The sequence below is a fragment of the Ambystoma mexicanum genome, chromosome 13 (genome assembly GCF_040938575.1).
Source record: "Ambystoma mexicanum isolate Mex_15411 chromosome 13, UKY_AmexF1_1, whole genome shotgun sequence".
NCBI classification, from domain to species: domain Eukaryota; kingdom Metazoa; phylum Chordata; class Amphibia; order Caudata; family Ambystomatidae; genus Ambystoma; species Ambystoma mexicanum.
In genome coordinates, this window is record NC_090938.1 from 259,331,971 (window position 1) to 259,347,174 (window position 15,204).

Consider the following 15,204-nt stretch of genomic DNA (forward strand, 5'->3'; position numbering starts at 1 on the left):
GCCTAATGTACACTCTGGCTTCCTCGGCACAAGGACACAGTTCAATGGTTCAGCTGGTCTCACACCACTCTGGCAAAGTCTTTAAGAAACAAAAAGGATTCTCAAAACAAACCTCTCTTGTCAAAACACAAGCTTCCTCCACATTGAAACAAAGTTCACTTTGCTTGTCAAACACAGACATCCTTTGTCAGAAGACAGGCTTCCTTTACCTTGAAACAGAAGTTCACTTTACTTGCCAAAACACATAGTATTACCTTCTTTCCCAGTGACTGATGGTACTTGTAGTTCCTTTTGTTACTCGTACAGTTCAATATATCAGTATAAGGACCTTCTGTGCCAAAGTCTCTTTGCTATTCAAAGTCTCTGACTGCCGAGGGTCTTTAGTAGCAAAGAAAACACAAAAGTTTCTTTCCTTTGTCAAGATTCTCACATTCATAAGTTCACGATTGGTCTCCCTCCTTTGGGCTCGCACCACGGGTCCCCAACTTCTGGCTCAGACCCCTTTTTTACAATGTTTCTCAATTCACAACTTGGTCTCCCTCATCCGGGCTCGGACCATGGATCCCTCTCGTTCAGGCTCAGATCCCTTTTCACACAAGAATTGAAGACATTTTACTGTGCCCAGGATTTTGCTTGACCTGTCGCAGGACGAATTTGAATTACAATTCTTTACAACTCTTTCACTTTCACTTCTGCCACTTCTCAGCTGGATACCTTACAGAGACCCTCAATTGGGCGCACACACGGTGCCGGACCACTCTGTGTCACAGCTTTGCTCTTTTGGACTACAAGTCTCAGAATGTACATTTGAGGTTTTGTTCTTGACACAACACGTTATCCCACCTTAGCTTCCCTCGAGTCATAGTGTATGCAACTTTTACCCTCAGTGATGAGGTATTGGTGAGTCCTCAATGGCGATTCCCTTGAGGTCAGGGTCCCAGCACCTGCCCCTCAACTACCTGGGTTTCTAGAACTCACCCAGGGTGCAAGTACTCATTTAAACACTACCGGGAAAGTGTGGGTCGAGTTTTGGTTCCCTGGGGCACGGCTCTCCTGCTACATTGTAGCCCCCTTTGTAATCACAGGACTCAGTGTCTTGGCAGTCTGTCCCCCCTTCTGGCTTCCCAAGATTCTCCCAGGTGCTGACTTCTCCTTCTGGTCATCACGGTTCCTTCAACATCTCCTTCTCGCTCACAGTGCTCCTGGGTGGCTGACCTTTTGTACTCTTTGAAAGAGTTGATTGGAGTCAGGTGTGAGTAGTTGTCCCTCCTTGCCTGACTCTGCCTGACTTCATTATCAGGACAACATGGAGACTGCCCATAGGAATCCATTGCCCATTGAGTCCTTTTGGTAATACTCATGACTCTCATCTGCCTCTTCTTCGTCCCAGTAGTTGGTCTTCTAGAATGGAAGTAGGGATTGTGGGAGATGTAGTTTTTCTGAGGGATCAGAACAAAATTATATAGGTTTTTGTCAGGATAAAGAGGGAAAATATATTGTGGTGGGTGAATGGATTTTCTATTGGGTTCTTGTGATTTTATAGATGGTTTTAATTTCCCTGGTAGGTTTCTCCTTTTTATTACAGAAAGGTACTGGGGTAAGATTGGACTCTGCTGACAATATCCCCTTACAACTGAGGGGATGTTGGATAGGGGGGTATCAAAATGGGAGGAATACCATGTCTCACACAAGGTCATGTGTCCCATAGTCCCTGAGGACCCCCTGCCCAGGTGTTCCTCCCACGCTCGTCCACCCGTAGGGTTGGGATCCAAGAACGATGGCCCTCCCCTGGCCATCCGAACAAAAGACCCCTGGGAATAGCCTGAGAGATAACACATCAGGTTCCTCATAATGGACACTAGCATCAGCAGTGGGGGCACAGCTGTCCGGATGTTGATCCTGCTCACTATGTCAACCTGGATTGTGTTGAGCAGCTCAGTTATGGTTTCCCTGTTGAGGCGGTACAGGGTGAACAACTACCCATCAGTGGGGGTCCACGGTGAAGGCCTGATCATGGGGATTGGTGCTTGCCTTGCTTGCTCTCTACTCAACCTCCCCTGTACACCCTGTAGTGTCCTGTTAGCTGCAAGGTGAGGGCTGCATGGTGGGGACATTATTCGCTGGGAATCTTGCAGGGGTAATCTGGCAAGGCGTCAAGCTGAACCAAAAGGCATAACTCCCTTTCTTTCTAAATTACCCAGGGATAAAGTTAGTTGCCTGGATTGAAATTGGGGTTGTTCTGCTATGCGGGAGAGTCCATAATATATAATCACATACTAACCCAATGTTAATAAGGGCAGGGGGGTAAATAGGAATTCAAGCTGTACCTATAATGCATTTGCTTTCATAGCTAAAGTGCCAGAAAGGGTGTCTTCTAACCTTTTCCCTACAGAGGCATAGACATGGCATGGCCTGGATGGACAAGGCCCACCCAAAATTTGTAAATGCCCATTCATCAGCACTGTGTGGGCATTTACAGATGTTAATGTTACTGCACTGGGCCCAACTACATTAGCATTTCGCCCCACTTGTTAGACAATCCTGGCTACGACTCTGCTTCCCTAACTTAATAGTAAGCAGGGGTAAGGGCACAAATAAGGGTGAACTTGTTTCATGCTATGTTACACTCATTATTACTGAATGTGAGTTACAGTTGTTTCAGAACCAAAAGAAAACTGTGTGGAATGTTATGTTTTGTTCTTCCTTCTCTTCAACACCATGCACTGATACAAATAACGTTTTGCTTGTTCTTAAACATCACGCATGCGAAAGTCTGAAATGTGTGCCTTTTCTTGCGACAAAGTTTTAACCTTTTCATATAAAGAGTAAAACGACAAGCATGTGTGGTGGTTGTATTGTCCACAGAGTCTGTTCAATTTATGGTATTCAGTGTTATAATGATCTGGTGTGTGCCTGGCACAGTACGAAGCCTGCTGGTGTTCAGCCAAAGAGCCCATAATGTAACATAACTGTGTCAACATAGGCGTGTCTGGAATGTATCTAACAGTACCACCCATTGATCATAACCATATTGGATTATCCTAACAAAAAGTCCAAGTTGAATTTTGAACATTTTCTGAAATTTCGTTAAAATCTGTGGATCTTAATTTTCCTGCCTATCCAGTTTGGATGTGGGAAGGTTTTATGGACCTTCTAAATATTGGTAGAACCTTTCCACAATCAGGTCTTCTTTCTGTGCTGTAATTAGGTCTTGAGCATTCACTATCAGCATGAGTTTGTGATCGAGTTACTGCTGTTACCTGTATTTCTCAAAGCAGATTTTCCATGTCAATGTATTTGGCTTAGATTTCTTTCGTTTGGGCTAATTGATCATTCAAATTGTTTTCTGTCTTATAGACACCTTCAAATTTTGAGTGGTCTTTTATTTTTTTCCAGAATAAAGTCATGTTGTTTGACATCACTAAAACATCTATTGTCTGTATTGACTTCTCTTGTTTTAGGGGTTTTCTGTTTGCACAAAGGATACCTCTTGCAGAGACTCCTAAATGATCTGGGTCTCTGGCAGATGACTCCTTGTACACGCTAAGATTGTTCCTAAAAAACAAATTGTTCTTCACAAGATTATAATAGACTACTTGCTAGATCTGCTGTGTGTAATTGAGACTTGGTTTACGAAACACTAGATGGGCTACTATCAGACAGAAATGAAGTGAACTAGGTCAGAAATCTGCCCTCAAGGCCGGAAAGAGTTAGCCGAGACAACATGGTAGGATGGTCAATGGTGTCAAATGCTGATGTTAGGTCTAACAGTATCAAGGCACCTACACCACCCTTATTAACCAGCCTAACCATGTCGTCCATTACTGAGACAAGAATGCTCTCAGTGCCTCAAAGGGGTCAAAGAATCCCAAAGACTCAAGAAAAGAAGAGAGAAGAGGTGAGACAAGGGCTTCCAGCAGCTTCATAAAAAAATGGTAACAGAGAAAGTGGCTGGAAGCTAGAAGACAGTCGAGTGTCCAAAGAAGGCTTTTTAGGGCGAGATAGGTGTTTCTCCAATCCTTCTTTTACTTTAATAAAAGTCAATAAGGACCATTACATTGTCTCTGTGTTCCAGTTTTACTCCTGATTCATTACACCTAGCGCAGGCTTTTTTGGAATCCCTTATGCTGTTGGGCCTTAATCACTGAGTGATTGGGCCTACTCAGAAAGCAGGCCACATGCTTGACTGTATTTTCAACAAAGCTAATTTGGTAACAATGGATCCTCCCACTCATTTCACAGGGAGAGATAATGCAGGATTCTTATTCAATTTCAAGATGCACACTAAATCAACAGCAGCTCAAGCATAGAACAGGGCCTACGAGTCTCATGACTGGGATAAATTAACTTGTGAAAACGTAGGGCACTTTTTGGAAATTTCAGACTTGGGGGGGGGGGGTTACCTCATCAGATCCAATAAACCAACTGGGTTAATTCTATGGCAAACTATCCAAAACATCAGAGATACTAGCACCAGGAATATAGAGGACACAGAAAGAGGCTGGGAAAAGAACTTGGTAAAAATTGAAAAGCACAATGTAAGAGCAGTTGAGAGAGCTTGGAGGAAACACTATGACAAGCAGAAAAGAGGAATTCATAAATGCTCCCTGCATATTTATATACAACTAAAGTGATCATCAGGGCTAAATGGAATTATTATTGGGAGCGCATTCTCACAAGCCCCAATGTTGCACAGGAACTTTTTAAAGTCCAGGGGGAATTGTGAGAGCCTGCGGACAGTAAGATGGCCGTTCCTCGCAAGATTTTTGTGAGGAAATGAGTACATTTTTCACAGATAAAATTAGTAACATTCAAAATGAGTTCAGCAGGCTAGGGACAGGGCCCCTTTGCATGGAGCATTTTGGCCTGTAGCTGGCTGGCATCATGGAGGAAAATATTGTTTGCACCTTTGAGCAAGGCACTTAATTGCATCGTTTGGAAATCATGGCAAACAGATGTGCCTCTGGGTTTGTTCATTATCCATGCTCAGCAAGAATCCTAAATATGCTGATGCTGTTGGATCTTTCTTCTGCCTTTGATTTGGTTGATCACTCTTTGTTGGTCACCAGATTAAGAGATCAGTCCCAGTGTTCAGATCTAGCAGCTCAATGTATTTCTTCTTTTCTCGGCTCAAGCACTGTTAGAGTGGCAGCTGGTGAGGCAAACTCATTACCCAACACACAAACGTGCGGCGTCCCACAGGGGTCATGTATTGCTTCTACACTCTTTAATATCTATATTAAGCCCCTCCTCAGTCCATTGAACCACCTGGGTGTTCAGTATACCATTTATGCCAACGACAAACCTTGAGCTCCCATGGGATTATGCTAAGGGCTCTGATGCAATCAACAAAGTGTATGATGCGGTATAGATGTGGATGGCTGATAACTCACTAGCTTTAAACAGAGACAAAACCGAGCTGCTGAAAGAAGCCTCAGGTCCCGGCCTGAAAAAACCTGATCCATCCTATGGCCTTTTCAGCATTGCTGGCAATTCCATCAGTGTCTCTAAGAGTGTGAAGACACTCTGCGTCTTCTTAGAAGTTGAAATCACCATGAAAACTCATGTCTCACACAAGCATGCCTCATGCGGCTACACAACAAAGCGTCTAAGTCTTATCCACCTCTTCCTCTCGGCAAGTAATTGCTCTCTTCTAGCCACTGCACTGGTGAACTCAAAGCTAGACTATTGTAATAGTCTGCTGGCAGGCACCACACAAGCAAACCTACACTCGCTCCAGGTATCACAAAATGGTGCTGTTCGCCTGAATCACGGCCTGTCTAGACGGAATCATGTCTCCGATGCCAGAAGAGAACTTCACTGACTTCCCATAGGACACTGCATCACCATTAAGATCCTGACTCTGTCTTATAAATGTTAATCCAAGACCAGCCCGAAATATCTTAAGGATCGGATGAAGGTGAAAAAATCGGTTTGTCACTTGAGCTCCAAGAACAATCCTAAACTGTTTCAACCCAGATACAAGCTCGTCAGGTTTTGCGGTACTAGATTTGATGTTCAGGCCCCCCAGGCGTAGAATGCTCTACCAGGTTCCAAAAGAGCAGCAGACACTCTCAGTGTCTTTATAAAATTGGTCTCAAGCACCATCCTTTCAATGTGAAACCTGGCTGAATTGATATTCTCACCTAGCAGCTTTCTCCCCCAGCTTTGACCTTTGTACATTATGTTTTTGTTTTATGTTTCTTTTTGTGTGCCCACAAGTGGCGCTCTATAAAAATTAAATAACAATAATAATAATAATAATAATAATATTAACTGCTTCTGGGCAGTACCTGCGCTTCAGTTATGTGTTTAATCTAGATCTTGCCTGCTGTCCAAACTATTGTCCTATCTCCCTACTATCCTATGTTAGTAAAATCATTGAAGCAGTAGTAGTTCAGCAACTGCAGGCTCATGTGGAAAGCCAGGGTTGGCTGAATTTAGCGCAGGCAGGTTTTAGGCCTGGCTGTAGTACTGAATAATTGGTACTGGCTGCCATGTATAATTTGAGATGGGTGGTTGACAGGGATGGCTCAGGGATCCTTATTGTATTGGATATCTCTGCCGCCTTCAATACAGTCATTCACAATATAATGATATGTCGAGTAAATAGCTATGTGATGTAAAATATAAAACTCAGTCAGTAGTATTCCCCTCTTTTGAATCAGCACTGTAACCTGTGACTTGAGAAGTCCCATAGGGATCATCTCTGAGTTACCTTACTGTTCAATCATTATATACGACCATTAGTGCACCTTCTAAAAAGCAACCTGTGTTAGCTTCTACATGCAGATGATATGCTATTGATTTTTCAAGTTGGTGAGGATGCTGACACTCATGGAGAGAAGGTTAACCTGTGCCTTGAAAAGATCAGTAGGTGGATGTGTTTGAACAACTCAAATGTAATTTCCAAAAGACTGAGATGTTGATTACCCCTGCTTCCCAGGGCAACCTAGGAGGCATTAAGCAGAAGGATCAGGAGGCAAGATCTTGCATGTCTCATTCCTGGCCTTCTTCACTTAGAAATTGCTGCCCCGGTGGTTGGTATCAAAATGCACAAAGCCAATCTTTCTCTGTATCAGCAAATGACTATAAGGGAAATTGACCTTCTAGAAATACCATTTGAATATGGCAGAAGTGTACCTCTTACGAGAGCCCATGCATTAAACGTTCACACTACGGATACTACATTTAGTACCAGATTTGAAAATAATTTCAACGAGAGATTTGCCTAGATTGGAACTGCTGGAAATAGTAGTAGCAATTGGGTAGATGCAACATTTGTTGCTCAGGTTGTATTGGACCGTATTTGCACATCAGTAAACTACTGTAGGGTATTTTGTGGAGATTTGGGGCCTGACGGTATTTCATTATCGCCGAAAAATAACTTAGCAATAATCACTCTTTGTATTCAGATTTGGCCAGGTGCAACAATAATACAGTGGACATGCATTATTTAAGCACCCAGACATGCATATTTGGTATACGTGGTTGGTGGTATTTTGGTGAGCATAATTCCCTTGTTTTATTTGTGGCCCCAATGTCCAGAATCCCTTATCTTTGCTTAGATTTTTCGTGTAATCACTAGAGAGACCTCAGACCTACATTTTAGGAATACCACATTTTCAGTGTTAGTGTTAGTGTGCCACCATGGGCGATCTCACTGACTTATTTACGACAGAGAGCTATATGTGGTAATTTTGTGGTAATTTCCACTACCTTATATACGGTAGGGAACTATGTTCAGAGAGTCTCTCTTCCCATTGGCTCATGTACCTCCAACGAGCTATGCTACAAACAATCACTCTCAACTCTCCATACTGAATATGTCATGCACACATCTGTCTTAAAATGACAATTGTATTGTTTAAAAATCTCCCCTCATCATCAGCACTGTATTGGTAAATAGAAGACACACCACCTGTCTGCTTTCAAGTATTTTTCTGTATTATAAAAGTTGCATTTAAACACGATCTCACTCTTTACAGAAATAAATAAAACAGCACATTAACAGCGTTGTCTGTAATACTCTGAAAAAAAAAACTTGGCGGAGAACAGAACACTATTTGCAACATTAACGTGTGATTAAGGCACCGGAATCTCCTTTCCTACTCTGACTGAACATTATCGTCTCGTACACACTCAGCTCCCACACTTATGTAATTACCTTATCTGTTCAGAGTTTTCTTTGGCTGTTCTCTTTCTGAATGTGGCTCCCTTGAAGATTAACCCCAGTAAAAAGGAACGCCTGCCTTCTCAAACCGGGGTCATTGCCTGGAATTCTCAGCTTTTGCAGATAGGAATGCTCCAACCAGGAAAAGGTCTTTCTCCCAGCTCTGCCAAATCTTGACTGCCCTTCTCTCTCCTCCAACTCCCCCCAGCAAAACTCTGATCACTCCCTCTAGCATGATACTTGCTATGACGCTGCTCCAATCAGAATCAATCATGCCATCTCCTCCTTCTCTACACAATGGCTCATTTTTATAGTAATACTTTGTAACCGACTGATTTCCTGTTCTTTCGAGCTCTTTTGCTTCCTGTAATTATGTGGACAGGGCAGCAGAGAAGAAGAAAAAAAAAATTGATGTGCGTTTAAAAGTTCACTTTCAGAATATGCCTAATTCTGCAGGGGAGACACATTTTTATTAGTGGATTATGTTTCATTAGTCAGGTTAGTTATAAGTAATGTTAGTTATTATTTTCAAATGTGTCTATCGCACCATAGGCATTTCAGGTGAAAAATAGTGTGCATTTTGAATGTGCACGTGTGCTTTTAACTGTAAAAATAGATTTGCATCTTATATGTTAAAATCGTTTTTGACTGAATAGCCTGTCTTTTCTTGTTAATCTGGTAACACATATAGCAATGCACCGTAGGCATTTGGTGCTGCATCAAAAAAAAAATTGCTACCTGTGCAGTAGTGCTGTACTCTGTGCTGTAACACGCCAAATATCCTTACATACCCTACGATCCAAGCCAATTCCTGAAAACAAATTGTTCTTTCTTTTTTCTTTTAAAATGCATGTGTATTGGGATATCTTTCTCTTCCTGACGTAGTTAGTAAAATCAATAACATCTTAATTTTTACTGATAGCACAATCAACCATCCGCCCATGATTAGCACCAGGATAGCCAAACCCACTATTGAGCGTTCCCCCCAGGTTCCCCAATTAAATCTTTCCACTTCTATTATGCCCAGATTACTAATTGTAATATTGTTTTTTCTCAAATTCATTTTTATAACATGTCTTTCTTTGTGATTCAATAAATATTCCACATCCGGATCTATTGGAAAAGTATCCCTTTGAAAAAAATCGATATTTTCCACTTGGCTTTCCCAAACATCATTTGTTACATGAAACAATGTTAATCCCCCAATTGACACAATTGCATCCTTTGGAACCTGTAAATAAAACACATTATATTTCACCTGTTTAACCACGTATGTTCCATGGTTTAAATGTACTACCGTCATGTTCTTTAAACAGGTGCTGACCAACCATTTACCTCTGACCATCTTAGCCTGTGCCATTTCTTCACTCCCCATATTACTAATAATCACTTCACATCCCTCTGATATACTTGGGTCAGATTTCAAACCACAAATAGCATCTGTGGCATCAGGAACAAACGGTTTACCTGGACACATATAATTTTGTTCTTTAAATGTTACACATGTTTCCAGGTTTGGTATTAAATAAACTTCAGGTTCCCATGACTGAAATGCCACCACTTCTGGAGTCTTAATCTTAATGAATTTGTCCTCTTGCCAAAATCCCACGTTGTGTACCCACTTCGTTTGATAAATAAGTTCAGGGGCTACATATGGGATGCATAGCAAAAATCCGATCTCTAGTCTTTCCAAGTCCACATATAACGGCATTGCATTCCCCATTTCAAATGCAATTTTTACCTGTATTATGTCAATTTCCCTCCTGGTCAATCTTTCTATCATTTGACGAATGATATCCTGCGAAACAAAATACAAGGGAATATGTCCTTGAATCAATTGTGAAACTGCAGTTTGAACTTCTCTCATATAATTCGTTAATAGTCTATCAACAGGACTCATTATGTTCAATATTTCATTTAAAGTTCTGTCATGCTTAAGTATTATTTTAGTCGCCCGTTGCATTACATCCGCTTGTTCATTTAGAATGATTGCAGTTTCATTTATGAATCTCACTTCTTCATCCAGTCCCCCTCTAATTCCATCTAATGTTTTTTGTATTATTTCTAGATCAATACTCAGTTGTTGTGCTTTAGTACTCAGTGTTCCTACCGAAATAGAATTGGCTGTTGATATTGTGGTACCTATTATCGCTCCAACTATAGACATTACCATTGATATCGCGAGCATCACCGCACCTCTCTTTCCTCTCTTCTTCTTAATGTCTGCTGAATTCACGAATGTTTTTTCCAATTGCATTAATATATCTCTTATTGACTGCTTAGCGTCCTCTTTTCTTATTTCCAGCCACTCTTTAGTCTGTTCAATCTTAATTCCGGTATTGTTCAAGTGTTTTTCAATCAAAATCTCAGGATTCAACGGTATGTATATATTTTGGAAAATCATCCTTCTATCACTCATGATGAATCCTGGTGCCTCTTCCACCGCGATACCAGATGCTGGTCCAGGTTCAATGATAACCTGTGCTTCTGAATTCTTGAAGATCCCTCCAAATATCATCATCATTAACCATATCATCGGTATCATCTTCAATGCTGATCGCTTTGCAGCCTTGGTCTTCACCCCTCTTTGGGGCTTTCCCGGAATCCCTCCTCGTGGGCTCCAGGACTCCATCGTCTCTCCCGTGGGCTCTGATCCCGGAACCTCCGACCAAATAATGTTAATTGTCTAAATCAAAATAGAAAATAAACAAATCAAGTATTAATTGTCTAAATCAAAATAGAAAATAAACAAATCAAGTACATAGCGTAATACTAACTTCATCCTTTTGCCAAAAATAAAACATGCTTGGTAAAAATATTTCATTTTTTTTTTTTTTTCTGAAATGAAACACAAGTTAAAAGAAAACAAGCAGATATAAAACAGCATTCAATATTTAACACATTTTCTCTCTGCACACCAACCATGAGCTTCTATTATATGTGCATTTATTTATTTATTTATTTACTTATATTATATATTTTTACATATATTACAGTGTTTATGTACCATCATAACAATCAACTTTTTTAACTTCTTTGTCACTGCCTCCTGATTACACCCATTTATTTTCTCTTTTTGTGTTCAAGGGACTTTATCTGTTTCTACATGCTCAAGCTGCCTGATCTCATGTCTGGGATGGCATGGTTTTATTTGATTTACATGGACAAACTGCTCTATTGCTGTTTCACCTTCATTTTTCAAAATTTTATACACTACAGGAGAGACCTCGAAAGAATTCGAAATGGCCCCTGCCAGGCTGCTAGAAATTTAGAATTTTTCTGTTTACTTTTTCCAAAATGAAACTTGTATACCTGATCCCCTACACTGTATTCCTTTATTGATGTCTTTTTATCATAATACGATTTTGCACTGTCAGCAGCTCTTTCCAGATTGCTCTGCACAAAAGCAAATGCATGTTGCAAATGCCTCCTCAGTTCATCAATATATTCATGAACTGTGGATGCACTCACAAGGGTTTGCTCATGTGTTCTGTATAGTAGGTGTTGTGGTAACACCATTTTCCTACCTGTTAAGACCTCATGGGGGCTAACACCTGTTGCTTTGGCAGGAGTCGACCTGATTGCCATCAAAACCAACGGTAAACGTAAATCCCAGCTCGAACCTGCTTCTGCCACAAATTTCTTTAAAATATCCACAACAGACCTATTGCTTCTTTCAACTGTACCTGAAGACGCCGCCCGATATGCGATATGTAGTTTCCTTTTCACACCTAGTATTTGCCATACCTTACTCATTAGAGTACTTGTGAAATGACTTCCTCTGTCTGACTCAATTCTTTGTGGCAACCCAAACCTTGAGAACACATGGTTCACCAGCAATGTGGCTGCTGTTTGCGCACTACAATCTGGTGCAGGAATGCATTCAATCCACTTCGACATCAAACATACCACACTCAAAATATAACGGTGTCCCCTGCTCGACCTTTTTAAAGGACCTACATAGTCTATTTGCAAATCTGACCATGGGAGAGTTAGGCCTCTTTTCATCAATGGTGCTCTATGCATTGGTGAAGCAGGTTTAAATTGGGCGCATACTAGACATCCTCTAGTATATAATTCCACATCTTGGGACATATGTGGCCAGTAAGCATAATCTTTTAGTATTTCTAATGTTTTTTGTGAACCTCTATGGCCTGCAGTTATGGCATCATGTGCATGGTGTAGCATTAGTCCTCTGAATGAAAGGGGTACTACCCACTGTATTTGCCCTGTTATGGACTCTCTAATCATGAGTCCATCCTGTAATCTAATTCGTGTTTTGTTCTTTAATAACACCCTCAACTCTTCTTTTCCCATACAATCATTTTCTGTTAAAGGATTTTGTTCGGGGTCTATCAAATGATTATAATAGATTCCCAAAATTTGATCATTCTTTTGTGCCTCAATCAAATCTTGGTCTGGCGTGTCATGACTCCACTGCACCACCGGTTGATCTACCTCCTTTGGTGCTTTAGAACGTGTGACTGCTTCAATTTGTATTTCACCCATTAAATAATCAATAGGTAGCAATTCTCCCATCACAGCCCCAATCTTAGCCAGGTGGTCTGCCTTATCATTTCCCTCCTTATCCTCTCCTGGTGTTTTTAAATGCCCACGAATTTTTCTCCAGTATATTGTTAAATTATTTTCTGACACCAATTTGTCTATGGTTGTATCATTTTTCCATGTTTAAGTGGCTTTTTGTTGTATGTAACCATGCCTCTTGCTTTCCAACAAGCAAATACTCCACAAAGCTATTCCGTGCATAGTCAGAATCAGTCACCAGGACAATTTCACTGAACGTTTTATCAACTGCAGTAGCAATTGCTTTATAAATGGCTGCCAATTCCGCCACCTGACTGCTCCTATCTCCAATCCTCATCCCTATACTGGGAACGCCTTCACATTTCAACCAGACATTTCCTATTCCTGCCACTAATTTCTTATTACTGTCATTTTCAATGTGAAAAGCACAACCATCCACATATACAGTTGGCAAATCCTTGCATGTTTTTTCATCAAAAGCTTTGTGTGGTGATTGTTCAAATTCCTGCAAACTAGTTTCCACTTCCATTTCATTTGGTATTTGTTCAGCTGCACAGTCATGTAAGTCAGCTAACCCTTGAGCAATTGGGCTCTTTTTATTTTGTCCATATCTCACATCTACGGGAAAACCTTGTAATGCCAGCGTCCATGAAGTGATTCTGGATTGTGCTAGATTGCCTGATCTAATTCTTTTACTCTCGAAAAATTGCAAAGGTTGATGATTTGTTTCAATAATCACCTTTTCTCCCTGAACAATGGGGCGGAAATGTTGTAGCGCCCACACAGTGGTTAATAGGGCCTTTTCACATTCATTAAATTTCATTTCAACTTGGGAAAATGCCTTACTTGCATATGCAATGGTTTTGTGATTCAAATCGTGTTTTTGTGATAACACTGCTGACATACAATGTTCAGAAAAACCTATTTCTATAAAGAAATCCCTGTCCTTTATGGGGTATGCTAAACATGGTGCCTTTACAAGACATTCCTTTAATTTAGCCACTGCATCAGACTGCCCTTTTTCCCATTTCCAGGGAGTATTCAGTTTAAGCAGTTTAGTCAATGGTTGAGTGATTTCTGCATAATTTTCAATGAACTTTCTGTTATAGCCTGTCATCCCTAATAAACTTTTTACTCCTTTCACATTTTTAGGATCTTTTAATCTTTGTATGGCCTCTATTTTCTTCTTTTGTGGATTTAGCCCATGTTCAGTCACTTCATGCCCTAGAAAGTTCACTTTTTTCTTGCACCATTGTGCTTTTTGCAAAGATACTTTGGCGCCTGCTTTCTGCAATTGGCCAAGTACATGTCTTATTTCATCAAAATGGCTTTTCAAACTTTCATTTTTTATCAGGACATCGTCCACATAAACTATTGTTCCTCTTTCCGCTGCATCCGGCATGGCCTTTCTCAAAAATATGCCAAATTCACTCCCACTATTGATGTACCCGAACGGAGCTCTAAGCCAGGCATTTTGAGTCCTGTCAAATGTAAAGGAAAATAAATTCTGTATCTCCTCTGCCAATGGCACGCACCAATATCCAGAGGTGAGATCTAATGTGGTAAATACATTTGAACCATGTATCTGAGCTAGGCCCTGACCAATGAATGGCAGTGGCCATCTAGATATTGGTACTCTTTTATTTAACTCTCTCAAGTCTGCACATAGCCGCCATTGACCATTTGGCTTCAATACACCTAAAATAGGTGTATTGGATGTGCTATGAATGGGCCTGATGATTCCCCGTGATTCCAAATTTTTAATAATCTCTGCCAATGATTCTAAACATGGCAGCGGTAGTCTATACTGGCGTACAAACACTGGGTTTCTGCTACACCCTTTTGGTAGTGTGGCCACATGTAAATCAGTTAAACCACAATCATAAGCATCTTTTGCAAATACATCCTTAAACTCCATAAATATCTCTCTCAGATTGTCCCTCTCTTCATTGCTTTCACATGCATCCGCTAAGGAGATCTGCTCTTCTACCATTTTGGAAAATTCTGGAAAATCTTCTGGTAAGGGAATCTCGGCGCTTTCTTCTAACTGTGTGGCTGTGTCTTTTTGTAAAGCTGCCACTTTTAAATATTTTGGCATATCAGCTTCCACTTCAATGGGCTGATTTTCTGTTTCATTTTCATTTAAATTAAATATTATGCAATCCTCTTGATGGCAGCACACCGTCTCATTTGAATCATAAGGATACACAGAATGAATTTTAAATATTCCTTTGGGCTGAGAGTCCAGGTGTTCTGGCAACTCGCCCTTGACATCTACATATTTTTCAGGAATATTCCCAATCATCATGTTATTTAAATCTGCCGTATAATGTGATTTTTGTATGGCCATTCCTAATGGGGAGTTTTCCTCTAAATGAATATCCTGACAACCTTTATTATTTACCATGATTTTTACAGATCCCTCAGCAATGTCTACCAATGGAATGTATTCATAATCCAGGCCTTGCTGTTTTATGGATTCATTC